Source organism: Scyliorhinus torazame, chromosome 24 (assembly GCF_047496885.1).
Source record: "Scyliorhinus torazame isolate Kashiwa2021f chromosome 24, sScyTor2.1, whole genome shotgun sequence".
Lineage (NCBI taxonomy): Eukaryota > Metazoa > Chordata > Chondrichthyes > Carcharhiniformes > Scyliorhinidae > Scyliorhinus > Scyliorhinus torazame.
In genome coordinates, this window is record NC_092730.1 from 25,635,919 (window position 1) to 25,661,869 (window position 25,951).

The window sequence follows — 25,951 nt, forward strand, 5'->3', positions numbered from 1 at the left end:
CTCCCTCTCGCTCCCGCTCCCTCTTTCGCTCACTCCTTTCTCTCGCTCTCCTTCTTTCTCTCGCTCTCTCTCCTTTCTCATGCTCTCCCCTTTCTCGCGCTCTCTCTCCCTCTTTCTCGGCACTCTCTCCCTCTTTCTCGGCACTCACTCCCTCTGTCTCTCGCTCTCTCTCTCCCTCTTTCTCTCGCTCTCTCTCCCTCTTTCTCTCGCTCTCTCCCTCTTTCTCTCTCTCTCTCTCTTCCTCATTCTCTCGCTCTCTCTCTCCCTCTTTCTCTCGCTCTCTCTCCCTCTTTCTCCCTCGCTCGCTCTTTCTCTCGCCCTCTCCCTCTTTCAATCTCTCTCCCTCTTTCTCTCTCTCTCCTTTTTCTCGCTCTCTCCCTCTTTCTCTCGCTCTCTCCCTCTTTCTCTCGCTCTCTCCCTCTTTCTCTCGCTCTCTCCCTCTTTCTCTCGCTCTCACACTCTTTCTCTCACTCTCACCCTCTTTCTTCGCTCTCTCTCCCTCTTTCTCTCGCTCTCTCTCCCAATTACTGGATGAGCAGAGGGATCTAGGTGTCCATGTACATAGATCCCTGAAAGTTGCCACCCAGGTTGATAGGGTTGTGAAGAAGGCCTATGGATGTTGCAGCTGTACAGAACTCTGGTACGGCCGCATTTGGAGTATTGCGTACAGTTCTGGTCACCGCATTATAGGAAGGACGTGGAGTCTTTGGAGCGGGTGCAGAGGAGATTTACCAGGATGTTGCCTGGTATGGAGGGAAAATCTTATGAGGAAAGGCTGACGGACTTGAGGTTGTTTTCGTTGGAGAGAAGAAGGTTAAGAGGAGACTTAATAGAGGCATACAAAATGATCAGGGGGTTGGATAGTGTGGACAGTGAGAGCCTTCTCCCGCGGATGGAAATGGCTGGCACGAGGGGACATAGCTTTAAACTGAGGGGTAATAGATATAGGACAGAGGTCAGAGGTAGGTTCTTTACGCAAAGAGTAGTGAGGCCGTGGAATGCCCTACCTGCAACAGTAGTGAACTCGCCAGCATTGAGGGCATTTAAAAGTTTATTGGATAAACATATGGATGATAATGGCATAGTGTAGGTTAGATGGCTTTTGTTTCGGTGCAACATCGTGGGCCGAAGGGCCTGTACTGCGCTGTATCGTTCTATGTTCTATGATCTTTCTCTCGCTCTCTCTCCCTCTTTCTCTCGCTCTCTTTCCCAATTAGTCTTGTCTCTCTCCCTCTTTCTCTCGCTCTCTCTCCCTCTCTCTCGCGCTCTCTCCCTCTCTCTTTCTCTCCCTCTTTTACCCTCTCCCTCTCGCTCTTTCGCTCACTCTCTCTCCCTCTTTCTCTCGCTCTCTCTCGCCCTCTCTCCCTCTCTCTTTCTCGCTCTCACTCTCCCTCTTTCTCTCGCACTCTCCCTCTTTCTCTCACTCTCTCTCCATCTTTCTCTCCCTCTCCCTCTTTCTCTCGCTCCCTCTCCCTCTTTCTCTCACTCTCTCCCTCTTTCTCTCGCTCTCTCTATCTCTTTCCCGCGCTCTCTCTCCCTCTTTCTCTTGCACTCTCCCTCTTTCTCTTGCTCTCTCCCTCTTTCTCTCCCTCTTTCCCTCTTTCTCTCCTTCTTTCCCTCCTTCTTTCCCTCTTTCTCTCCCTCTTTCTCTCCCTCTTTCTCTCCCTCTTTCTCTCCCTCTTTCTCTCCCTCTTTCTCTCCCTCTTTCTCTCCCTCTTTCTCTCCCTCTTTCTCTCCCTCTTTCTCTCCCTCTTTCTCTCCCTCTTTCTCTCCCTCTTTCTCTCCCTCTTTCTCTCCCTCTTTCCCTCCCTCTTTCCCTACCTCTTTCTCTACCTTATTTCTCTACCTTTCTCTACCTCTTTCTCTCCCTCTTTTGCCCTCTCCCTCTCACTCTTTCTCTCACTCTCTCTCCCTCTTTCTCTCGCTCTCTCTCGCTCTCTCTTGCGCTCTCTCCCTCTCTCTTTCTCGCGCTCACTCACCCTCTTTCTCTCGCACTCTCCCTCTTTCTCTCACTCTCTGTCCTTCTTTCTCTCACTCTCCCCCTTCTTCTCTTGCTCTCTCCCTCTTTCTCTTGCTCTCTCCCTCTTTCTCTCGCTCTCCCTCTTTCTCTCGCTCTCTCTCCCTCTTTCTCTCACTCTCTCACGCTCTCCCTCTTAATCTCGCTCTCTCTCCCTCTTTCTCTCGCTCTCTCCTTTCTCTCGCTCTCTCCTTTCTCTCGCTCTCTCCTTTCTCTCGCTCTCTCCTTTCTCTCGCTCTCCTTCTTTCTCTCGCTCTCCTTTCTCATGCTCTCTCCTTTCTCGCGCTCTCTCTCCCTCTTTCTCGCTCTCTCTCTCCCTCTGTCTCTCGCTCTCTCTCTCCCTTTTTCTCTCGCTCTCTCTCCCTCTTTCTCTCGCTCTCTCTCCCTCTTTCTCTCGCTCTCTCTCCCTCTTTCTCTCTCTCTCTTCCTCATTCTCTCGCTCTCTCTCCCTCTTTCTCTCGCTCTTTCTCCCTCGCTCGCTCTTTCTCTCGCCCTCTCCCTCTTTCAATCTCTCTCCCTCTTTCTCTCTCTCCTTTTTCTCGCTCTCTCCCTCTTTCTCTCGCTCTCTCCCTCTCTCTTTCTCGCGCTCTCTCCCTCTTTCTCTCACTCTCCCTCCCTCTTTCTCTCACTACCTCTTTCTCTCGCTGTCTCTCCCTGTTTCTCTCGCTCTCTCCCTCTTACTCTCGCTCTCTTTCTCTCGCTCTCTCCTTTCTCTCGCTCTCTCCTTTCTCTCGCTCTCTAGCTCTCTCTCCTTTCTCTAGCTCTCTCTCCTTTCTCTCGCTCTCTCTCCTTTCTCTCGCTCTCTCTCCTTTCTCTCGCTCTCTCTCCTTTCTCTCACTCTTCTTTCTCTCGCTCTCTCTCCTTCTTTCTCTCGCTCTCCTTTCTCTCGCTTTCTCTCCTTTCTCTCGCTCTCTCCTTTCTCTCGCTCTCTCCTTTCTCACGCTCTCTCTCCCTCTTTCTCGGCACTCTCCCTCTTTCTCCCGCTCTCTCCCTCTTTCTTTCGCTCTCTCTCCCTCTTTCTTTCGCTCTCTCTCCCTCTTTCTCTCGCTCTCTCTCCCTCTTTCTCTCGCTCTCTTCCTCTTTCTCTCGCTCTCTCTTCCTCTTTCTTTCACTCTCCCTCCCTCTTTCTCTCACTACCTCTTTCTCTCGCTCTCTCTCCCTCTTTCTCCCGCTCTCTCTCCCTCTTTCTCTCGCTCTCTCCTCCTTCTCTCGCTCTCCCTCTTTCTCTCGCTCTCCATCTTTCTCTCGCTCTCCCTCTTTCACTCGCTCTCCCTCTTTCTCTACCTCTCTCCCTCTTTCTCTACCTCTTTCTCTCCCTCTTTCTCTCACTCTCTCACTCTCTCTTTCTCTTTTTTTTTAAAATAAATATTTTATTGAAAATTTTTGGTCAACCAACACAGTACATTGTGCATCCTTTACACAACATTATAACAATACAGATAATAATGACCTTTTTTATATAAACAAAAAACAACAAATAAATAAATATTAAATAACAAGAATGAAAACTAGCCCTAATTGGCAACTGCCTTGTCACAGGCTATACCCCCCCCCCCCCCATCCCTCTCTCTCTCTCTCTCTCTCTCCCACCCCCCCCCCCCAAATCCTGGGCTGCTGCTGCCTTCTTTTTTCCCCCATCTATCTTTCCGCAAGATATTCGACGAACGGTTGCCACCGCCTGGTGAACCCTTGAGCCGACCCCCTTAGGACGAACTTAATCCGCTCTAGCTTTATAAACCCCGCCATGTCATTTATCCAGGTCTCCACCCCCGGGGGCTTGGCTTCTTTCCACATTAGCAATATCCTGCGCCGGGCTACTAGGGACGCAAAGGCCAAAACATCGGCCTCTCTCGCCTCCTGCACTCCCGGCTCTTGTGCAACCCCAAATATAGCCAACCCCCAGCTTGGTTCGACCCGGACTCCTACTACTTTTGAAAGCGCCTTTGTCACCCCCACCCAAAACCCCTGTAGTGCCGGGCATGACCAAAACATATGGGTATGATTCGCTGGGCTTCTCGAGCACCTCGCACACCTATCCTCCACCCCAAAAAATTTACTGAGCCGTGTTCCAGTCATATGTGCCCTGTGTAATACCTTAAACTGAATCAGGCTTAGCCTGGCGCACGAGGACGACGAGTTTACCCTGTTTAGGGCATCTGCCCACAGCCCCTCCTCGATCTCCTCCCCTAGCTCTTCTTCCCATTTCCCTTTTAGTTCGTCCACCATAGTCTCCCCTTCGTCCCTCATTTCCCTATATATATCCGACACCTTACCATCCCCCACCCATTTCTTTGAGATGACTCTGTCCTGCACCTCTTGTGTCGGGAGCTGCGGGAATTCCCTCACCTGTTGCCTCGCAAAAGCCCTCAATTGCATGTACCTGAATGCATTCCCTTGGGGCAACCCATATTTCTCGGTCAGCGCTCCCAGACTTGCGAACTTCCCGTCCACAAATAGATCTTTCAGTTGCGTTATTCCTGCTCTTTGCCACATTCCATATCCCCCATCCATTCCCCCCGGGGCAAACCTATGGTTGTTTCTTATCGGGGACCCCCCCAATGCTCCGATCTTTCCCCTATGTCGTCTCCACTGTCCCCAAATCTTCAGTGTAGCTACCACCACCGGGCTCGTGGTGTAGTTCCTCGGTGAGAACGGCAATGGGGCTGTCACCATAGCCTGCAGGCTGGTCCCCCTACAGGACGCCCTCTCTAATCTCTTCCACGCCGCTCCCTCCTCCTCTCCCATCCACTTACTCACCATTGAAATATTAGCGACCCAATAATACTCACTTAGGCTCGGTAATGCCAGCCCCCCCCTATCCCTACTACGCTGTAAGAATCCCTTCCTCACTCTCGGAGTCTTCCCGGCCCAAACAAAACCCATGATGCTCTTTTCTATCCTTTTAAAAAAAGCCTTCGTGATCACCACCGGGAGGCACTGAAACACAAAGAGGAATCTCGGGAGGACCACCATCTTAACCGCCTGCACCCTCCCTGCCATTGACAGTGCTACCATATCCCATCTCTTGAAATCTTCCTCCATCTGTTCCACCAACCGCGTTAAATTTAGCCTGTGCAATGTGCCCCAATTCTTAGCTATCTGGATCCCCAGGTAACGAAAGTCTCTTGTTACCTTCCTCAACGGTAGGTCTTCTATTTCTCTACTCTGCTCCCCTGGATGCACCACAAACAACTCACTTTTCCCCATGTTCAATTTATACCCTGAAAAATCCCCAAACTCCCCAAGTATCCGCATTATTTCTGGCATCCCCTCCGCCGGATCCGCCACATATAGTAGCAGATCATCCGCATATAAAGATACCCGGTGTTCTTCTCCTCCCCTAAGTATTCCCCTCCATCTCTTGGAACCTCTCAGCGCTATCGCCAGGGGCTCAATCGCCAGTGCAAACAATAATGGGGACAGAGGACATCCCTGCCTTGTCCCTCTATGGAGCCGAAAATATGCCGATCCCCGTCCATTCGTGACCACACTCGCCACTGGGGCCCTATACAACAGCTGCACCCATCTAACATACCCCTCTCCAAAACCAAATCTCCTCAACACCTCCCACAGATAATCCCATTCCACTCTATCAAATGCTTTCTCGGCATCCATCGCCACTACTATCTCCGTTTCACCCTCTGGTGGGGCCATCATCATTACCCCTAACAGCCTCCGTATATTCGTGTTCAGCTGTCTCCCCTTCACAAACCCAGTTTGGTCCTCGTGAACCACCCCCGGGACACATTCCTCTATTCTCATTGCCATTACCTTGGCCAGGACCTTGGCATCCACATTTAGGAGGGAAATTGGTCTGTAGGACCCGCATTGTAGCGGATCCTTTTCCTTCTTTAAGAGAAGCGATATCGTTGCTTCAGACATAGTCGGGGGCAGTTGTCCCCTTTCCTTTGCCTCGTTAAAGGTCCTCGTCAGTACCGGGGCGAGCAAGTCCAAATACTTTCTGTAAAATTCAACTGGGAATCCGTCCGGTCCCGGGGCCTTTCCCGTCTGCATGTTCCTAATTCCTTTCACCACTTCTTCTACCGTGATCTGTGCTCCCAGTCCCTCCCTTTCCTGCTCTTCCACCTTGGGAATTTCCAGCCGATCCAAAAAATCCATCATTCTCTCCCTCCCATCCGGGGGTTGAGCTTCATACAATTTTTTATAAAATGTCTTGAACACTTCATTCACTCTCTCCGCCCCCCGCTCCATCTCTCCTTCCTCATCCCTCACTCCCCCTATTTCCCTCGCTGCTCCCCTTTTCCTCAATTGGTGTGCCAGCAATCTGCTCGCCTTCTCCCCATATTCATACTGTACACCCTGCGCCTTCCTCCATTGTGCCTCTGCAGTGCCTGTAGTCAGCAAGTCAAATTCCACATGCAGCCTTTGCCTTTCCCTGTACAGTCCCTCCTCCGGTGCTTCCGCATATTGTCTGTCCACCCTCAAAAGTTCTTGCAGCAACCGCTCCCGTTCCTTACTCTCCTGCTTCCCTTTATGTGCCCTTATTGATATCAGCTCCCCCCTAACCACCGCCTTCAATGCCTCCCAGACCACTCCCACCTGAACCTCCCCATTGTCATTGAGTTCCAAGTACTTTTCAATACATCCCCTCACCCTTAGGCACACCCCCTCATCCGCCATTAGTCCCATGTCCATTCTCCAGGGTGGGCACCCTCCTGTTTCCTCCCCTATCTCCAAGTCTACCCAGTGTGGGGCATGATCCGAAATGGCTATAGCCGTATATTCCGTTCCCCTCACCTTCGGGATCAATGCCCTACCCAACACAAAAAAGTCTATGCGCGAATAGACTTTATGGACATAGGAGAAAAACGAGAACTCCTTACTCCTAGGTCTACTGAATCTCCACGGGTCCACACCTCCCATCTGCTCCATAAAATCCTTAAGCACCTTGGCTGCTGCCGGCCTCCTACCAGTCCTGGACTTCGACCTATCCAGCCTTGGTTCCAACACCGTGTTAAAGTCTCCCCCCATTATCAGCTTTCCCGTCTCTAGGTCCGGGATGCGTCCTAGCATTCGCCTCATAAAGTTGGCATCATCCCAGTTCGGGGCATACACGTTTACCAAAACCACCATCTCTCCCTGTAATTTGCCACTCACCATCACGTATCTGCCCCCGTTATCCACCACTATAGTCTTTGCCTCGAACATTACCCGCTTCCCCACTAATGTAGCCACCCCCCTGTTTTTCGCATCTAGCCCCGAATGGAACACCTGCCCCACCCATCCTTTACGCAGCCTAACCTGGTCTATCAGTTTCAGGTGCGTTTCCTGTAACATAACCACATCTGCTTTAAGTTTCTTAAGGTGTGCGAGTACTCGTGCCCTCTTTATCGGCCCGTTGAGCCCTCTCACGTTCCACGTGATCAGCCGAGTTGGGGGGCTTCCCACCCCCCCCCCCTTGCCGGTTAGCCATCATCTTTTTCCAGCTTCTCACCCAGTTCCCACGCAGCTGTATCTCCCCCAGGCGGTGCCCCCCCGCCCATCCTCTCCCGTACCACTCCCCCCTTTCCCCAGCAGCAGCAACCCAGTAATTCCCCCCTCCCACCCCCCCCGCTAGACCCCCCGCTAGCGTAATTACTCCCCCCATGTTGCTCCCAGAAGTCAGCAAACTCTGGCTGACCTCGGCTTCCCCCCGTGACCACGGCTCGCACCGTGCGACGCCCCCTCCTTCCTGCTTCTCTATTCCCGCCATAATTATCATAGCGCGGGAACCAAGCCCGCGCCTCTCCCTCGGCCCCGCCTCCCATGGCCAACGCCCCATCTCCTCTCCCTCCCCACCTCCCCCCATCACCACCTGTGGGAGAAAGAAAAGTTACCAGACCACAGGATTAGAACATAAAACCCCTCTTCGCCCCCCCCATTCGCCCCACCACTTTGTCCAAACGTTCTTTTTCATAATCCACTCATTCCAGTTTTTCTTCTACAATAAAAGTCCACGCTTCATCCGCCGTCTCAAAGTAGTGGTGCCTCCCTTGATATGTGACCCACAGTCTTGCCGGTTGCAGCATTCCAAATTTTATCTTCCTTTTGTGAAGTACCGCCTTGGCCCGATTAAAGCTCGCCCTCCTTCTCGCCACCTCCGCACTCCAGTCTTGATAAATGCGGATCACCGCGTTCTCCCATTTACTGCTCCGAGTTTTCTTCGCCCATCTAAGGACCATTTCTCTATCCTTAAAACGGAGGAATCTCACCACTATGGCTCTGGGAGTTTCTCCTGCTCTCGGTCCTCGCGCCATCACTCGGTATGCTCCCTCCACCTCCAACGGACCCGTCGGGGCCTCCGCTCCCATTAACGAATGCAGCATCGTGCTCACATATGCCCCGACGTCCGCCCCCTCCACACCTTCAGGAAGGCCAAGAATCCTCAGGTTGTTCCTCCTTGCGTTGTTTTCCAGTGCCTCCAACCTCTCCACACATCGTTTCTGGTGTGCCTCCTGTATCTCCGACTTCACCACCAGGCCCTGTATGTCGTTTTCATTCTCTGCTGCTTTCGCCTTCACGACCCGAAGCTCCTGCTCCTGGGTCTTTTGTTCCTCCTTTAGCCCTTCGATCGCCTGTAGTATCGGGGCCAACAACTCTTTCTTCATTTCCTTTTTTATCTCCTCCACGCAGCATTTCAAGAACTCTTGTTGTTCAGGGCCCCATATGAAACTGCCACCTTCCGACGCCATCTTGGTTTTTGCTTGCCTTCCTTGCCGTTGTTCCAAAGGATCCGCTGCAATCCGGCCACTTTCCTCTCCTTTTTCCATCCGTGTCCAGGGGGAACACCCTCCTGGTTTACCGCACGGTGTTTTTAGCCGTTAAAATTGCCGTTGGGGCTCCTATCAAGAGCCCAAAAGTCCGTTTCACAGGGAGCTGCTGAAACGTGCGACTCAGCTGGTCATCGCCGCACCCGGAAGTCCACTCTCTCTTTCTCTCGCTCTCTCTACCTCTTTCCCGTGCTCTCTCCCTCTTTCTCTCCCTCTTTCTCTCCCTCTTTCTCTCCCTCTTTCTCTCCCTCTTTCTCTCCCTCTTTCTCTCCCTCTTTCTCTCCCTCTTTCTCTCCCTCTTTCTCTCCCTCTTTCTCTCCCTCGCTCGCTCTTTCTCTCGCCCTCTCCCTCTTTCAATCTCTCTCCCTCTTTCTCTCCTTTTTCTCACTCTCTCCCTCTTTCTCTCGCTCTCTCCCTCTTTCTCTCGCTCTCTCCCTCTTTCCCTCGCTCTCTCCCTCTTTCCCTCGCTCTCACACTCTTTCTCTCACTCTCACCCTCTTTCTCTCGCTCTCTCTCCCTCTTTCTCTCACTCTCTCTCCCAATTACTGGATGAGCAGAGGGATCTAGGTGTCCATGTACATAGATCCCTGAAAGTTGCTACCCAGGTTGATAGGGTTGTGAAGAAGGCCTATGGAGTGTTGGCCTTTATTGGTAGAGGGATTGAGTTCCGGAGTCAGGAGGTCATGTTGCAGCTGTACAGAACTCTGGTACGGCCGCATTTGGAGTATTGCGTACAGTTCTGGTCACCGCATTATAGGAAGGACGTGGAGGCTTTGGAGCGGGTGCAGAGGAGATTTACCAGGATGTTGCCTGGTATGGAGGGAAAATCTTATGAGGAAAGGCTGATGGACTTGAGGTTGTTTTCGTTGGAGAGAAGAAGGTTAAGAGGAGACTTAATAGAGGCATACAAAATGATCAGGGGGTTGGATAGGGTGGACAGTGAGAGCCTTCTCCCGCGGATGGAAATGGCTGGCACGAGGGGACATAGCTTTAAACTGAGGGATAATAGATATAGGACAGAGGTCAGAGGTAGGTTCTTTACGCAAAGAGTAGTGAGGCCGTGGAATGCCCTACCTGCTACAGTAGTGAACTCGCCAACATTGAGGGCATTTAAAAGTTTATTGGATAAACATATGGATGATAATGGTATAGTGTAGGTTAGATGGCTTTTGTTTCGGTGCAACATCGTGGGCCGAAGGGCCTGTACTGCGCTGTATCGTTCTATGTTCTATGTTCTTTCTCTCGCTTTCTCTCCCTCTTTCTCGCTCTTTCCCAATTACTCTTGTCTCTCTCCCTCTTTCTCTCACTCTCTCCCTCTTTCTCTCACTCTCCCCCCCTCTTTCTCTCGCTCTCTCTCCATCTTTCTCTCCCTCTCCCACTTTCTCTCGCTCCCTCTCCCTCTTTCTCTCACTCTCTCTCCCTCTTTCTCTCGCTCTCTCTCCCACTCTCTCGCGCTCTCTCCCTCTCTCTTTCTCGCGCTCTCTCTCCCTCTTTCTCTCGCACTCTCCCTCTTTCTCACACTACCTCTTTCTCTCGCTCTCTCTCCCTCTTACTCTCGCTCTCTCCCTCTTACTCTCGCTCTCTCCCTCTTACTCTCGCTCTCTCCCTCTTACTCTCGCTCTCGCCCTCTTACTCTCGCTCTCTCCCTCTTACTCTCGCTCTCTCCCTCTTACTCTCGCTCTCTCCCTCTTACTCTCGCTCTCTCCCTCTTGCTCTCGCTCTCTCCCTCTTGCTCTCGCTCTCTCCCTCTCGCTCTCGCTCTCTCCCTCTCGCTCTCGCTCTCTCCCTCTCGCTCTCGCTCTCTTTCTCTCGCTCTCTCCTTTCTCTCGCTCTCTCTCCTTCTTTCTGTCGCTCTCTCTCCTTTCTCTCGCTCTCTCCTTTCTCTTGCTCTCTCCTTTCTCTTGCTCTCTCCTTTCTCTTGCTCTCTCCTTTCTCTCGCTCTCCTTTCTCTCGCTCTCCTTTCTCTCGCTCTCCTTTCTCTCGCTCTCCTTTCTCTCGCTCTCCTTCTTTCTCTCGCTCTCCTTCTTTCTCTCGCTCTCTCTCCTTTCACTCGCTCTCTCTCCTTCTTTCTCTCGCTCTCTCCTTTCTCTCGCTCTCTCCTTTCTCTCGCTCTCTCCTTTCTCTCGCTCTCTCCTTTCTCTCGCTCTCTCCTTTCTCTCGCTCTCTCCTTTCTCTCGCTCTCTCCTTTCTCTCGCTCTCTCCTTTCTCTTGCTCTCTCCTTTCTCTCGCTCTCCTTTCTCTCGCTCTCTCTTCTTTCTCACGCTCTCTCACACTTTCTCTTGCTCTCTCGCCCTCTCTCCCTCTTTCTCTCGCTCTCTCTTCTTTCTCACGCTCTCTCACACTTTCTCTTGCTCTCTCGCCCTCTCTCCCTCTTTCTCTCGCTCTCTCTCCCTCTTTCTCTCGCTCTCTCTCCCTCTTTCTCGCGCGCTCTGTCCTCCTTTCTCTCGCACTCTCTCTCCTTTCCCTCGCTCTCTCTCCCTCTTTCTCTCGCTCTCTATTCCTCTTTCTCACTCTCTCTCCCTCTTTCTCTCGTTCCCTTTCCCACTTTCTCTCTGCTTTCTCTCCCTCTTTCTATCACTCTCCCTCCCTCTTTCTATCACTCTCCCTCTTTCTCTCGTTCTCTCTCACTCTTTCTCTCGCTCTCTCTTTCTCTCGCTATGTAGCTCTTTCGCTTTCTCTCGCTCTTTCTCCCTCTTTCTCGCTCTCTCTCCCTCTTTCTCTCGCTCTCTCTCCTTTCTCTTGCTCACTTTCCCTCGCTCTTTCTCCTTCGTTCTCTCTCGTTCCCAATTACTCTCACTCTCTCTCACTCTCTCGCTTTCTCTCCCTCTTTATCTCGCTTTCTCTCCTTCTTTCTCTCGCTCTCTCTACCTCTTTCCTGGGCTCTCTCTCCCTCTTTCCCTTGCTCTCTCCCTCTTTCTCTCCCTCTTTCTCTCCCTCTTTCTCTACCTTATTTCTCTACCTTTCTCGCCCTCTTTCTCTCCCTCTTTCTCTCCCTCTTTCTCTCCCTCTTTCTCTCCCTCTTTCTCTCCCTCTTTCCCTACCTCTTTCTCTACCTTATTTCTCTACCTCTTTCTCGCCCTCTTTCTCTCCCTCTTTTGCCCTCTCCCTCTCGCTCACTCTCTCTCCCTCTTTCTCTCGCTCTCTCTCGCGCTCTCTCCCTCTCTCTTTCTCGCGCTCACTCTCCCTCTTTCTCTCACTCTCTCTCCCTCTTTCTCTCGCTCTCTCTATATCTTTCCCGTGCTCTCTCTCCCTCTTTCCCACCCTCTCTCCCTCTTTCCCACCCTCTCTCCCTCTTTCTCTCCCTCTTTCTCTCCCTCTTTCTCTCCCTCTTTCTCTCCCTCTTTCTCTCCCTCTTTCTCTCCCTCTTTCTCTCCCTCTTTCTCTCCCTCTTTCTCTCCCTCTTTCTCTACCTTATTTCTCTACCTTATTTCTCTACCTTATTTCTCTACCTTTCTCTACCTCTTTCTCTCCCTCTTTTGCCCTCTCCCTCTCGCTCTTTCGCTCACTCTCTCTCCCTCTTTCTCTCGCTCCCTCTCCCTCTTTCTCCCGCTCCCTCTCCCTCTTTCTCTCGCTCCCTCTCCCTCTTTCTCTCACTCTCTCTCCCTCTTTCTCTCGCTCTCTCTTGCGCTCTCTCCCTCTCTCTTTCTCGCGCTCACTCTCCCTCTTTCTCTCGCACTCTCCCTCTTTATCTCACTCTCTGTCCTTCTTTCTCTCACTCTCCCCCTCTTTCTCTCACTCTCCCTCTTTTTCTCTCGCTCTCTCTCCATCTTTCTCTCCCTCTCCCTCTTTCTCTCACTCTCTCTCTCCCTCTTTCTCACGCTCTCTCTCCCTCTCTCTCGCGCTCTCTGCCTCTCGCGCTCACTCCCTCTCTCTTTCTCGAGCTCTCTCTCCCTCTTTCTCTCTCACTCCCTCCCTCTTTCTCTCGCTCTCTCCCTCTTACTCTTGCTCGCTTTCTCTCGCTCTCTCTCCTTCTTTCTCTCGCTCTCTCTCCCTCTTTCTCTCTCTCTCCCCCTTTCTCGGCTCTCTCTCCCTCTTTCTCTTGCTCTCTCACTCTTTCTCTCGCTCTCTCCCTCTTTCGCTCTCTCTCCCTCTTTCTCTCACTCCCTCTTTCTCTCACTCCCTCTTTCTCTCACTCCCTCTTTCTCTCGCTCGCTCACTCTTATTCTCGCTCTCCGACTCTTTCTCTCGCTCTCTCCCTCTTTCTCGCACTCTCTCTCCCTCTTTCTCTCGCACTCTCCCTATTTCTCTCACTCTCCCTCCCTCTTTCTCTCACTACCTCTTTCTCTCGCTCTCTCTCCCTCTTTCTCTCGCCCTCACCCTCTTACTCTCGCTCTCTTTCTCTCGCTCTCCTTTCGCTCTCCTTTCTCTTGCTCTCCTTCTTTCTCTCGCTCTCCTTCTTTCTCTCGCTCTCCTTCTTTCTCTCGCTCTCCTTCTTTCTCTCGCTCTCCTTCTTTCTCTCGCTCTCCTTTCTCTCGCTCTCCTCCTTTCTATCGCTCTCCTTCTTTCTCTCGCTCTCCTTTCTCTCGCTCTCCTATCTCTCGCTCTTTCTCCTTTCTCGCGCTCTCTCTCCCTCTTTCTCGGCACTCTCCCTCTTTCTCCCGGTCTCTCCCTCTTTCTTTCGCTTTCTCTCCCTCTTTATCTCGCTTTCTCTCCTTCTTTCTCTTGCTCTCTCTACCTCTTTCCCGCGCTCTCTCTCCCTCTTTCTCTCCCTCTCTCCCTCTTTCTCTCCCTCTCTCCCTCTTTCTCTCCCTCTCTCCCTCTTTCTCTCCCTCTTTCCCTCTTTCTCTCCCTCTTTCTCTCCCTCTTTCTCTCCCTCTTTCTCTCCCTCTTTCTCTCCCTCTTTCTCTCCCTCTTTCTCTCCCTCTTTCTCTCCCTCTTTCTCTCCCTCTTTCTCTCCCTCTTTCTCTACCCCTTTCTCGCCCTCTTTCTCTCCCTCATTCGCTCTCTCCCTCTCGCTCCCTCTCCCTCTTTTGCTCACTCTCTATCCCTCTTTCTCTCGCCCTCTCCCTCTCGCGCTCTCTCCCTCTTTCTCTCGCTCTCTCTCCCTCTTTCTCTCACTCTCTCTCCCTCTTTCTCTCGCTCTCTCTCCCTCTTTCTCTCGCTCTCTCCCTCTTTCTCTCGCTCTTTCTCTCGCTCTCTCTCCCTCTTTCCTGCGCTCTGCCTCGCTCTCTCCCTCGCTCTCTCCCTCTTTCACATACCTCTTTCTCACCCTCTTTCTTGCCCTCTTTCTCACCCTCTTTCTCTCCCTCATTCGCTCTCTTTCCCGCGCTCTCTCTCCCTCTTTCCCGCGCTCTCTCTCCCTCTCTCCCTCTTTCTCTCCCTCTCTCCCTCTTTCTCTCCCTCTTTCTCTCCCTCTCTCCCTCTTTCTCTCCCTCTTTCTCTCCCTCTTTCTCTCCCTCTTTCTCTCCCTCTTTCTCTCCCTCTTTCTCTCCCTCTTTCTCTCCCTCTTTCTCTCCCTCTTTCTCTCCCTCTTTCTCTCCCTCTTTCTCTCCCTCTTTCTCTCCCTCTTTCTCTCCCTCTTTCTCTCCCTCTTTCCCTACCTCTTTCTCTACCTTCTTTCTCTACCTCTTTCTCGCCCTCTTTCTCTCCCTCTTTTGCCCTCTCGCTCTCTCTTTCTCTCGCTCCCTCTCCCTCTTTCTCTCGCTCCCTCTCCCTCTTTCTCTCGCTCCCTCTCCCTCTTTCTCGCGCTCCCTCTCCCTCTTTCTCGCGCTCCCTCTCCCTCTCTCTTTCTCGCGCTCCCTCTCCCTCTCTCTTTCTCGCGCTCACTCTCCCTCTTTCTCTAGCACTCTCTCTCTTTCTCTCACTCTCTGTCCTCCTTTCTCTCACTCTCTCCCTCTTTCTCTCACTCTCCCCCCTTTTCTCTCGCTAGCTCTCCATCTTTCTCTCTCCCTCCCTCTTTCTCTTGCTCTCTCCCTCTTACTCTTGCTCTCTTTCTCTCGCTCTCCCTCCTTCTTTCTCTCGCTCTCTCTCCCTCTTTCTCTCGCTCTCTCCCTCTTACTCTCGCTCTCTTTCTCTCGCTCTCTTTCTTTCTCTCGCTCTCCTTTCTCTCGCTCTCCTTTCTCTCGCTCTCCTTTCTCTCGCTCTCCTTCTTTCTCTCGCTCTCCTTCTTTCTCTCGCTCTCCTTTCTCTTGCTCTTTCTCCTGTCTCGCGCTCTCTCTCCCTCTTTCTCGGCACTCTCCCTCTTACTCTCGCTCTCTCCCTCTTACTCGCTCTCTCCCTCCTACTCTCGCTCTCTCCCTCTTACTCTCGCTCTCTCCCTCTTACTCTCGCTCTCTCCCTCTTACTATCGCTCTCTTTCTCTCGCTCTCTCCTTTCTCTCGCTCTCTCTCCTTCTTTCTCTCGCTCTCTCTCCTTTCTCTCGCTCTCTCTCCTTTCTCTCGCTCTCTCCTTTCTCTCGCTCTCTCCTTTCTCTCGCTCTCTCCTTTCTCTCGCTCTCTCCTTTCTCACGCTCTCTCCTTTCTCGCGCTCTCTCTCCCTCTTTCTCGGCACTCTCACACTTTCTCTTGCTCTCTCGCCCTCTCTCCCTCTTTCTCTCGCTCTCTCTCCCTCTTTCTCGCGCGCTCTCTCCTCCTTTCTCTCGCGCTCTCTCTCCTTTCCCTCGCTCTCTCTCCCTCTTTCTCTCGCTCTCTCTCCCTCTTTCTCTCGCTCTCTCTTCCTCATTCTCTCGCTCTCTCTCCCTCTTTCTCTCACTCTCTATTCCTCTTTCTCGCTCTCTCTCCCTCTCGTTCCCTTTCCCACTTTCTCTCTGCTTTCTCTCCCTCTTTCTATCACTCTCCCTCCCTCTTTCTATCACTCTCTCTCTTTCTCTCGTTCTCTCTCACTCTTTCTCTCACTCTCTCTTTCTCTCGCTGTGTAGCTCTTTCGCTTTCTCTCGCTCTTTCTCCCTCTTTCTCACTCTCTCTCCCTCTTTCTCTCGCTCTCTCTTCTTTCTCTTGCTCACTCCTTTCCCTCGCTCTTTCTCCTTCTTTCTCTCTATTTTCCAATTACTCTCACTCTCTCTCACTCTTTCTCTCGCTTTCTCTCCCTCTTTATCTCGCTTTCTGTCCTTCTTTCTCTCGCTCTCTCTACCTCTTTCCCGGGCTCTCTCTCCCTCTTTCTCTTGCTCTCTCCCTCTTTCTCTCCCTCTTTCCCTCCCTCTTTCCCTCCCTCTTTCCCTCCCTCTTTCCCTCCCTCTTTCCCTCCCTCTTTCTCTCCCTCTTTCTCTCCCTCTTTCTCTCCCTCTTTCTCTCCCTCTTTCTCTCCCTCTTTCTCTCCCTCTTTCTCTCCCTCTTTCTCTCCCTCTTTCTCTCCCTCTTTCTCTCCCTCTTTCTCTCCCTCTTTCTCTCCCTCTTTCTCTCCCTCTTTCTCTCCCTCTTTCTCTCCCTCTTTCTCTCCCTCTTTCTCTCCCTTATTTTTCTACCTTTCTCTACCTCTTTCTCTCCCTCTTTTGCCCTCTCCCTCTCCCTCTTTCTCTCGCTCCCTCTCCCTCTTTCTCTCGCTCCCTCTCCCTCTTTCTCTCGCTCCCTCTCCCTCTTTCTCTCACTCGCTCTCCCTCTTTCTCTCACTCGCTCTCCCTCTTTCTCTCCCTCTCTCTCGCGCTCTCTCCCTCTCTTTCTCGCGCTCCCTCTCCCTCTTTCTCTCGCACTCTCCCTCTTTATCTCACTCTCTGTCCTTCTTTCTCTCACTCTCTCCCTCTTTCTCTCACTCTCCCCCTTTTTCTCTCGCTCTCTCTCCATCTTTCTCTCCCTCTCCCTCTTTCTCTCACTCTCTCTCCCTCTTTCTCTCGCTCTCTCTCCCGCTCTCTGCCTCTCGCGCTCTCTCCCTCTCTCTTTCTCGAGCTCTCTCTCCCTCTTCCTCTCTGTCCCTCTTTCTCTCGCTCTGTCCCTCTTTCTCTCGCTCTGTCCCTCTTTCTCTCGCTCTGTCCCTCTTTCTCTCGCTCTGTCCCTCTTTCTCTCGCTCTGTCCCTCTTTCTCTCGCTCTGTCCCTCTGTCTCTCTCCCTCTTACTCTCGCTCTCTCCCTCTTACTCTCGCTCTCTCCCTCCTACTCTCGCTCTCTCCCTCCTACTCTCGCTCTCTCCCTCTTACTCTCGCTCTCTCCCTCTTACTCTCGCTCTCTCCCTCTTACTCTCGCTCTCTCCCTCTTACTATCGCTCTCTTTCTCTCGCTCTCTCCTTTCTCTCGCTCTCTCTCCTTCTTTCTCTCGCGCTCTCTCTCCTTTCTCTCGCTCTCTCCTTTCCCTCGCTCTCTCCTTTCTCACGCTCTCTCCTTTCTCGCGCTCTCTCTCCCTCTTTCTCTCCCTCTTTCTCTCCCTCTTTCTCTCCCTCTTTCTCTCCCTCTTTCTCTCCCTCTCTCCCTCTTTCTCTCCCCTTTTCTATCGCTCTCTCTCCATCTTTCTCTCTCCCTCCCTCTTTCTCTCACTACCTCTTTCTCTCGCTCTCTCTCCGTCTTTCTCTCGCCCTCTCCCTCTTACTCTCGCTCTCTCTCCTTTCTCTCGCTCTCCTTTCTCTTGCTCTCCTTCTTTCTCTTGCTCTCCTTCTTTCTCTCGCTCTCCTTCTTTCTCTCGCTCTCCTCCTTTCTCTCGCTCTCCTCCTTTCTCTCGCTCTCCTTTCTCTCGCTCTCCTTTCTCTCGCTCTCCTTTCCCTCGCGCTCTCTCTCCTTTCCCTCGCTCTCTCTCCCTCTTTCTCTCGCTCTCCCTCTTTCTCTCGCTCTCTCTTCCTCATTCTCTCGCTCTCTCTTCCTCATTCTCTCGCTCTCTCTCCCTCTTTCTCTCACTCTCTATTCCTCTTTCTCACTCTCTCTCCCTCTTTCCCTCGTTCCCTTTCCCACTTTCTCTCTGCTTTCTCTCCCTCTTTCTATCACTCTCCCTCCCTCTTGCTCTCTTTCTCTCGCTCTCTCTCCTTCTTTCTCTCGCTCTCTCTCATTCTTTCTCTCGCTCTCTCTCCTTTCTCTCGCTCTCTCTCCTTCTTTCTCTCGCTCTCTCTCCTTCTTTCTCTCGCTCTCCTTTCTCTCGCTCTCGCCTTTCTCGCGCTTTCACTCCCTCTTTCTCGGCACTCTCCCTCTTTCTCTCGGTCTCTAGCTCTTTCGCTCTCCCACTCTTTCTCTCGCTCTTTCTCCAGCTCTCTCCCTCTTTCTCTCGCTCTCTCTCCCTCTTTCTCTCCCGCTTTCTCTCCCTCTTTCTCTCCCTCTTTCTCTCCCTCTTTCTCTCCCGCTTTCTCTCCCTCTTTCTCTCCCTCTTTACCTCCCTCTTTCTCTCCCTCTTTCTCTTGCTCTCTCCCTCTTTCTCTCCCTCTTTCTCTCTCTCTTTCTCTCCCTCTTTCTCTCCCTCTTTCTCTCCCTCTTTCTCTCCCTCTTTCTCTCCCTCTTTCTCTCCCTCTTTCTCTCCCTCTTTCTCTCCCTCTTTCTCTCCCTCTTTCTCTCCCTCTTTCTCTCCCTCTCTCCCTCTTTCTCTCCCCCTTTCTTTCGCTCTCTCTCCCAATTACTCTCACACTCCCTCTTACTCACGCTCGCTCTCTCTCTTTCTCTCGCTCTCTCTCCCTCTTTCTCTCAGTCTCTCTCTCGCGCTCGCTCTCCCTCTTTCACGCGCTCTCTCTCCCTCTTTCTCTCGCTCGCTCCCTCTTAATCTCTCCCTCTTTCTCTCGCTCTCTCCCTCTTTCTCTCGCTCTCTCTTCCTCTTTCTCTCGCTCTCTCTTCCTCTTTCTCTCGCTCTCCCTCTTTCTCTCGCTCTTTCTTCCTCTTTCTCTCACACTCCCTCTTTCTCTCACTCTCTCTCCCTCTCTCTCTCGCTCTCTCTCCCTCTTTCTCTCTCTCTCTCTTCCTCTTTGTCTCGCTCTCTCTTCCTCTTTCTCTCGCTCTCTCTTCCTCTTTCTCTCGCTCTCTCTTCCTCTTTCTCTCGCTCTCTCTTCCTCTTTCTCTCGCTCTCTCTTCCTCTTTCTCTCGCTCTCTCTTCCTCTTTCTCTCGCTCTCTCTTCCTCTTTCTCTCGCTCTCTCTTCCTCTTTCTCTCGCTCTCTCTTCCTCTTTCGCTCGCTCTCTCTTCCTCTTTCTCTCGCGCTCTCTCTCCCTCTTTCTCTCGCGCTCTCTTCCTCTTTCTCTCGCGCTCTCTTCCTCTTTCTCTCGCTCTCTCTTCCTCTTTCTCTCGCTCTGTCTCCCTCTTTCTCTCGCTCTGTCTCCCTCTTTCTCTCGCTCTCTCTCTCTCTCTTTCTCTCGCTCTCTCTCCCTCTTTCTCTCGCTCTCTCTCCCTCTTTCTCTCGCTCTCTCTCCCTCTTTCTCTCTCTCTCTCTCTCTCCCTCTTTCTCTCGCTCTCTCTCCCTCTTTCTCTCGCTCTCTCTCCCTCTTTCTCTCGCTCTCTCTCCCTCTTTCTCTCTCTCTCTCTCTCTCCCCCTCTTTCTCTCGCTCTCTCTTCCTCTTTCTCTTGCTCTCTCTTCCTCTTTCTCTCGCTCTTCGTCTCGCTCTCTCTTCCTCCTTCTCTCGCGCTCTCTCTCCCTCTTTCTCTCGCGCTCTCTCTCCCTCTTTCTCTCGCTCTCTCTCCCTCATTCCCTCGCTCTCTCCCTCTTTCCCGTGCGCTCTCTCCCACTTTCTCGGCTCGCTCCCCCTCTCTCGCGCTCTCTCTCCCTCTTTCTCTCGCTCTCCCTCTTTCTCTCGCTCTCCCTCTTTCTCGCGCTCTCCCTCTTTCTCGCGCTCTCCCTCTTTCTCGCTCTCTCTCCCTCTTTCGCTCTCTCTCCCACTTTCTCTCGCTCTCTCTTGCTCTCTCTCCCTCTTTCTCTCTCTCTCTCTCCCTCTTTCTCGCGCGTTCTCTCTCTCCCTCTTTCTCGCGCGTTCTCTCTCTCCCCTTTCTCTCGCTCTCTCTCCCTCTTTCTCTCGCTCTCTCTCCCTCTTTCTCTCGCTCTCATTCTCTCGCTCCCTCCCCCTCTTTCTCTCACTCTCTCTCAGTCTTTCTCTCACTCTCTCTCCCTCTTTCTCTTGCTCTCTCCCTCTTTCTCTGAATCTCACCCTCTTTCTGTCGCTTTCTCTCCTCTCTCGCTCTCTCTCCCTCTTTCTCTCGTTCTCTCTCCCACTTTCTCTCGTTCTCTCTCCCTCTTTCACTCGCTCTCGCTCCCTCATTCCCGCGCTCTCTCCCTCTTTCCCGTGCGCTCTCTCCCACTTTCTCGGCTCGTTCCCCCTCTCTCGCGCTCTCTCTCCCGCTTTCTCTCGCTCTCTCTCCCTCTTTCTCTCGCTCTCTCTCCCTCTTTCTCTCGCCCCTCCTCCCTCTTTCCCTCACTCTCTCTCTCCCACTTTCTCTCGCTCTCTCCTTTCTCTCGCTCTCCTTCTTTCTCTCGCTCTCCTTTCTCGCGCTCTCTCCTTTCTCGCGCTTTCTCTCCCTCTTTCTCTCTCTCCCTCTTTCTCTCGCTCTCTCGCTCTCTCTCCCTCTTTCTCTTGCTCTCTAGCTCTTTCGCTCTCTCTTTCTCTCACTCTTTCGCCCTCTTTCTCTCGCTCTCTCCCTCTTTCCCTCGCTCTCTCCTTTCTCTCGCTCTCTCCTTTCTCTCGCTTTCTCTCGCTCTCTCCCTCTTTCTCTCGCTCCCTCTCGCTCTCTCCCTCTTTCTCTCGCACTCTCTCCCTCTTTCTCTCACTCGCTCTCCCTCTTTCTCTCCCTCTTTCTCTCCCTCTTTCTCTCCCTCTTTCTCTCCCTCTTTCTCTCCCTCTTTCTCTCCCTCTTTCTCTACCCCTTTCTCTACCCCTTTCTCGCCCTCTTTCTCTCCCTCATTCGCTCTCTCCCTCTTGCTCCCTCTCCCTCTTTTGCTCACTGTCTCTCCCTCTTTCTCTTGTTCTCGTCCGCTTTCTCTCGCTCTCTCCCTCTTTCTCTCGCTCTCACACTCTTTCTCTCACTCTCACCCTCTTTCTCGCTCTCTCTCCCTCTTTCTCTCGCTCTCTCTCCCTCTTTCTCTTGCTCTCTAGCTCTTTCGCTCTCTCTCTTTCTCTCACTCTTTCGCCCTCTTTCTCTCGCTCTCTCCCTCTTTCTCCCTCGCTCGCTCTTTCTCTCGCCCTCTCCCTCTTTCAATCTCTCTCCCTCTTTCTCTCGCTCTCTCCCTCTTTCTCTCGCTCTCTCCCTCTTTCTCTCGCTCTCACACTCTTTCTATCACACTCCCTCTTTCTCTCTCTCGCGCTCGCTCTCCCTCTTTCACGCGCTCTCTCTCCCTCTTTCTCTCGCTCTCTCACTCTTTCTCTCGCTCTCTCCCTCTTTCGCTCGCTCTCTCTCCCTCTTTCCTTCACTCCCTCTTTCTCTCGCTCCCTCTTATTCTCTCCCTCTTTCTCTCGCTCTCTCCCTGTTTCTCTCGCTCTCTCCCTGTTTCTCTCGCTCTCTCCCTCTTTCTCTCGCTCTCTCCCTCTTTCTCTCGCTCTCTCTTCCTCTTTCTCTCGCTCTCTCTTCCTCTTTCTCTCGCTCTCTCTTCCTCTTTCTCTCGCTCTCTCTCCCTCTTTCTCTCGCTCTCCCTCTTTCTCTCGCTCTCTCTCACTCTTTCTCTCACTCTCTCTCCCTCTTTCTCTCACTCTCTCTTCCTCTTTCTCTCGCTTTCCCTCTTTCTCTCGCTCTCCCTCTTTCTCTACCTCTTTCTCTCCCTCTTTCTCTCGCTCTCTCCCTCTCGCTCCCTCTCCCTCTTTCTCTCACTCTCTCTCCCTCTTTCTCTCGCTCTCTCCCTCTTTCTCTCGCGCTCTCTCTCCCTCTTTCTCTCGCTCTCTCTTCCTCTTTCTCTCGCTCTCTCTTCCTCTTTCTCTTGCTCTCCCTCTTTCTCTCGCTCTCTCCCTCTTTCTCTCACTCTCTCTCCCTCTTTCTCTCCCTCTTTCTCTCCCTCTTTCTCTCCCTCTTTCTCTCCCTCTTTCTCTCCCTCTGTCTCTACCTCTTTCTCTACCCCTTTCTCGCCCTCTTTCTCTCCCTCATTCGCTCTCTCCCTCTCGCTCCCTCTCCCTCTCTTGCTCACTCTCTATCCCTCTTTCTCTTGCTCTCTCCCTCTCGCGCTCTCTCCCTCTTTCTCTCGCTCTCTCTCCCTCTTTCTCTCGCTCTCTCTCCCTCTTTCTCTCGCTCTCTCCCTCTTTCTCTCCCTCTTTCTCTCGCTCTTTCTCTCGCTTTCTCTCCTTCTTTCTCTCTCTCTACCTCTTTCCCGCGCTCTGCCTCGCTCTCTCCCTCGCTCTCTCCCTCTTTCACATCCCTCTTTCTCGCCCTCTTTCTCGCCCTCTTTCTCTCCCTCATTCGCTCTCTCCCTCTCGCGTTCTCTCCCTCTTTTGCTCACCCTCCCTCTTTCTCTCGCTCTCTCTTCCTCTTTCTCTCTCTCCCTCTCTCTCCCTCTTTCTCTCGCTCTCTCCTTTCTGTCGCTGTCTCCTTTCTCTCCCTCTCTCTCCTTTCTCTCCCTCTCTCTCCTTTCTCTCCCTCTCTCTCCTTTCTCTCCCTCTTTCTCTCGCGCTCTCCCTCTTTCTCTCGCGCTCTCTCTCCACCTTTCTCTCGCTCTCTCTCCCTCTTTCTCTCGCTCTCTCTCCCCCTTTCTCTCGCTCTCTCTCCCTCTTTCTCTCTCTCTCCCTCTTTCTCTCGCTCTCTCTCTCCCTCTTTCTCTCGCTCTCTCTCTCCCTCTTTCTCTCGCTCTCTCTCCCTCTTTCTCTCGCTCTCTCTCCCTCTTTCTCTCGCTCTCTCTCCCTCATTCCCGCGCTCTCTCCCTCTTTCCCGTGCGCTCTCTCCCACTTTCTCGGCTCGCTCCCCCTCTCTCGCGCTCTCTCTCCCTCTTTCTCTCGCTCTCCCTCTTTCTCGCGCTCTCCCTCTTTCTCGCGCTCTCCCTCTTTCTCGCGCTCTCCCTCTTTCTCGCGCTCTCCCTCTTTCTCGCGCTCTCCCTCTTTCTCGCGCTCTCCCTCTTTCTCGCGCTCTCCCTCTTTCTCTTCCTCTTTCTCTCGCTCTCTCTCTCTCGCTCCCTCACCCTCATTCTCGCTCTCTCTCCCTCTTTCGCTCTCTCTCCCACTTTCTCTCGCTCTCTCTTGCTCTCTCTCCCTCTTTCTCTCTCTCTCCCTCTTTCTTGCGCGTTCTCTCTCTCCCTCTTTTTAGCGCGTTCTCTCTCTCCCCCTTTCTCTCGCTCTCTCTCCCTCTTTCTCTCGTTCTCATTCTCTCGCTCCCTCCTCCTCTTTCTCTCACTCTCTCTCACTCTTTCTCTCACTCTCTCTCCCTCTTTCTCTTGCTCTCTCCCTCTTTCTCTGAATCTCACCCTCTTTCTGTCGCTTTCTCTCCTCTCTCGCTCTCTCTCCCTCTTTCTGTCGCTCTCTCTCCCACTTTCTCTCGTTCTCTCTCCCTCTTTCTCTCGCTCTCTCTCACTCATTCCCGCGCTCTCGCCCTCTTTCCCGTGCGCTCTCTCCCACTTTCACAGCTCGCTCCCCCTCTCTCGCGCTCTCTCTCCCCCTTTCTCTCGCTCTCTCTCCCTCTTTCTCTTGCTCTCTCTCCCTCTTTCTCTCGCCCCTCTCCCTCTTTCCCTCTCTCTCTCTTTCTCTCGCTCTCTCTCCCACTTTCTCTCGCTCTCTCCTTTCTCTCCTTTCTCTCGTTCTCCTTCTTTCTCTCGCTCTCCTTTCTCGCGCTCTCTCCTTTCTCACGCTCTCTCCTTTCTCGCGCTTTCTCTCCCTCTTTCTCGCTCTCCCTCTTTCTCTCGCTCTCTCTCCCTCTTTCTCTTGCTCTCTAGCTCTTTCGCTCCCTCTCTCTTTCTCTCACTCTTTCGCCCTCTTTCTCTCGCTCTCTCCCTCTTTCCCTCGCTCTCTCCTTTCTCTCGCTCTCTCCTTTCTCTCGCTCTCTCCTTTCTCTCGCTCTCTCTCGCTCTTTCCCTCTTTCTCTCGCTCCCTCTCGCTCACTCCCTCTTTCTCTCGCACTCTCTCCCTCTTTCTCTCACTCGCTCTCCCTCTTTCTCTCCCTCTTTCTCTCCCTCTTTCTCTCCCTCTTTCTCTCCCTCTTTCTCTCCCTCTTTCTCTCCCTCTTTCTCTCCCTCTTTCTCTCCCTCTTTCTCTACCCCTTTCTCGCCCTCTTTCTCTCCCTCATTCGCTCTCTCGCTCCCTCTCCCTCTTTTGCTCACTGTCTCTCCCTCTTTCTCTTGTTCTCGTCCGCTTTCTCTCGCTCTCTCCCTCTTTCTCTCGCTCTCACACTCTTTCTCTCACTCTCACCCTCTTTCTCGCTCTCTCTCCCTCTTTCTCTCGCTCTCTCTCCCTCTTTCTCTTGCTCTCTAGCTCTTTCGCTCTCTCTCTTTCTCTCACTCTTTCGCCCTCTTTCTCTCGCTCTCTCCCTCTTTCTCCCTCGCTCGCTCTTTCTCTCGCCCTCTCCCTCTTTCAATCTCTCTCCCTCTTTCTCTCGCTCTCCTTTCTCTCGCTCTCTCCCTCTTTCACTCGCTCTCTCCCTCTTTCTCTCGCTCTCACACTCTTTCTCTCACACTCCCTCTTTCTCACTCTCGTTCTCCCTCTTTCTCTCTCTCTCGCTCTCTCTCGCGCTCGCTCTCCCTCTTTCACGCGCTCTCTCTCCCTCTTTCACGCGCTCTCTCTCCCTCTTTCTCTCGCTCTCTCCCTCTTTCGCTCGCTCTCTCTCCCTCTTTCTCTCACTCCCTCTTTCTCTCGCTCCCTCTTATTCTCTCCCTCTTTCTCTCGCTCTCTCCCTCTTTCTCTTGCTCTCTCCCTCTTTCTCTCGCTCTCTCCCTCTTTCTCTCGCTCTCTCTTCCTCTTTCTCTCGCTCTCTCTTCCTCTTTCTCTCGCTCTCTCTTCCTCTTTCTCTCGCTCTCTCTTCCTCTTTCTCTCGCTCTCCCTCTTTCTCTCGCTCTCCCTCTTTCTCTCGCTCTCTCTCACTCTTTCTCTCACTCTCTCTCCCTCTTTCTCTCACTCTCTCTTCCTCTTTCTCTCGCTTTCCCTCTTTCTCTCGCTCTCTCCCTCTTTCTCTACCTCTTTCTCTCTCTCTCTCTCGCTCCCTCTCCCTCTTTCTCTCACTCTCCCTCTTTCTCTCACTCTCCCTTTTTCTCTCACTCTCCCTCTTTCTCTCGCTCTCTCCCTCTTTCTCTCGCGCTCTCTCTCCCTCTTTCTCTCGCTCTCTCTTCCTCTTTCTCTCGCTCTCTCTTCCTCTTTCTCTTGCTCTCCCTCTTTCTCTCGCTCTCTCCCTCTTTCTCTCACTCTCTCTCCCTCTTTCTCTCCCTCTTTCTCTCCCTCTTTCTCTCCCTCTGTATCTACCTCTTTCTCTACCCCTTTCTCGCCCTCTTTCTCTCCCTCATTCGCTCTCTCCTTCTCGCTCCCTCTCCCTCTCTTGCTCACTCTCTATCCCTCTTTCTCTTGCTCTCTCCCTCTCGCGCTCTCTCCCTCTTTCTCTCGCTCTCTCTCCCTCTTTCTCTCGCTCTCTCTCCCTCTTTCTCTCGCTCTCTCCCTCTTTCTCTCCCTCTTTCTCTCGCTTTCTCTCCATCTTTCTCTCGCTCTCTCTACCTCTTTCCCGCGCTCTGCCTCGCTCTCTCCCTCGCTCTCTCCCTCTTTCACATCCCTCTTTCTCGCCCTCTTTCTCGCCCTCTTTCTCGCCCTCTTTCTCGCCCTCTTTCTCGCCCTCTTTCTCGCCCTCTTTCTCTCCCTCATTCGCTCTCTCCCTCTCGCTCTCTCTCCCTCTTTTGCTCACTCTCCCTCCCTCTTTCTCTCGCTCTCTCTTCCTCTTTCTCTCTCTCTCGCTCTCTCTCCCTCTTTCTCTCGCTCTCTCCTTTCTGTCGCTGTCTCCTTTCTGTCGCTGTCTCTCCTTTCTCTCCCTCTCACTCCTTTCTCTCCCTCTCTCTCCTTTCTCTCCCTCTCTCTCCTTTTCTCTCCCTCTTTCTCTCGCGCTCTCCCTCTTTCTCTCGCGCTCTCTCTCCACCTTTCTCTCGCTCTCTCTCCCTCTTTCTCTCGCTCTCTCTCCCCCTTTCTCTCGCTCTCTCTCCCTCTTTCTCTCGCTCTCTCTCCCTCTTTCTCTCGCTCTCTCTCCCTCATTCCTGCGCTCTCTCCCTCTTTCCCGTGCGCGCTCTCCCACTTTCTCGGCTCGCTCCCCTTCTCTCGCGCTCTCTCTTCCTCTTTCTCCCGCACTCCCTCTTTCTCTCGCTCTCCCTCTTTCTCGCGCTCTCCCTCTTTCTCGCGCTCTCCCTCTTTCTCGCGCTCTCCCTCTTTCTCTTCCTCTTTCTCTCGCTCTCTCCCTCTCGCTCCCTCTCCCTCATT

At 52.8% G+C, this 25,951-nt stretch overlaps 1 pseudogene; it reads right to left on the bottom strand.

Moving 5' to 3' along the window:
• Positions 1-1,511: 1,511 nt before the first annotated feature.
• LOC140400221 (uncharacterized) overlaps positions 1,512-25,951 on the bottom strand; it is a 47,752-nt pseudogene continuing 23,312 nt past the window's right edge.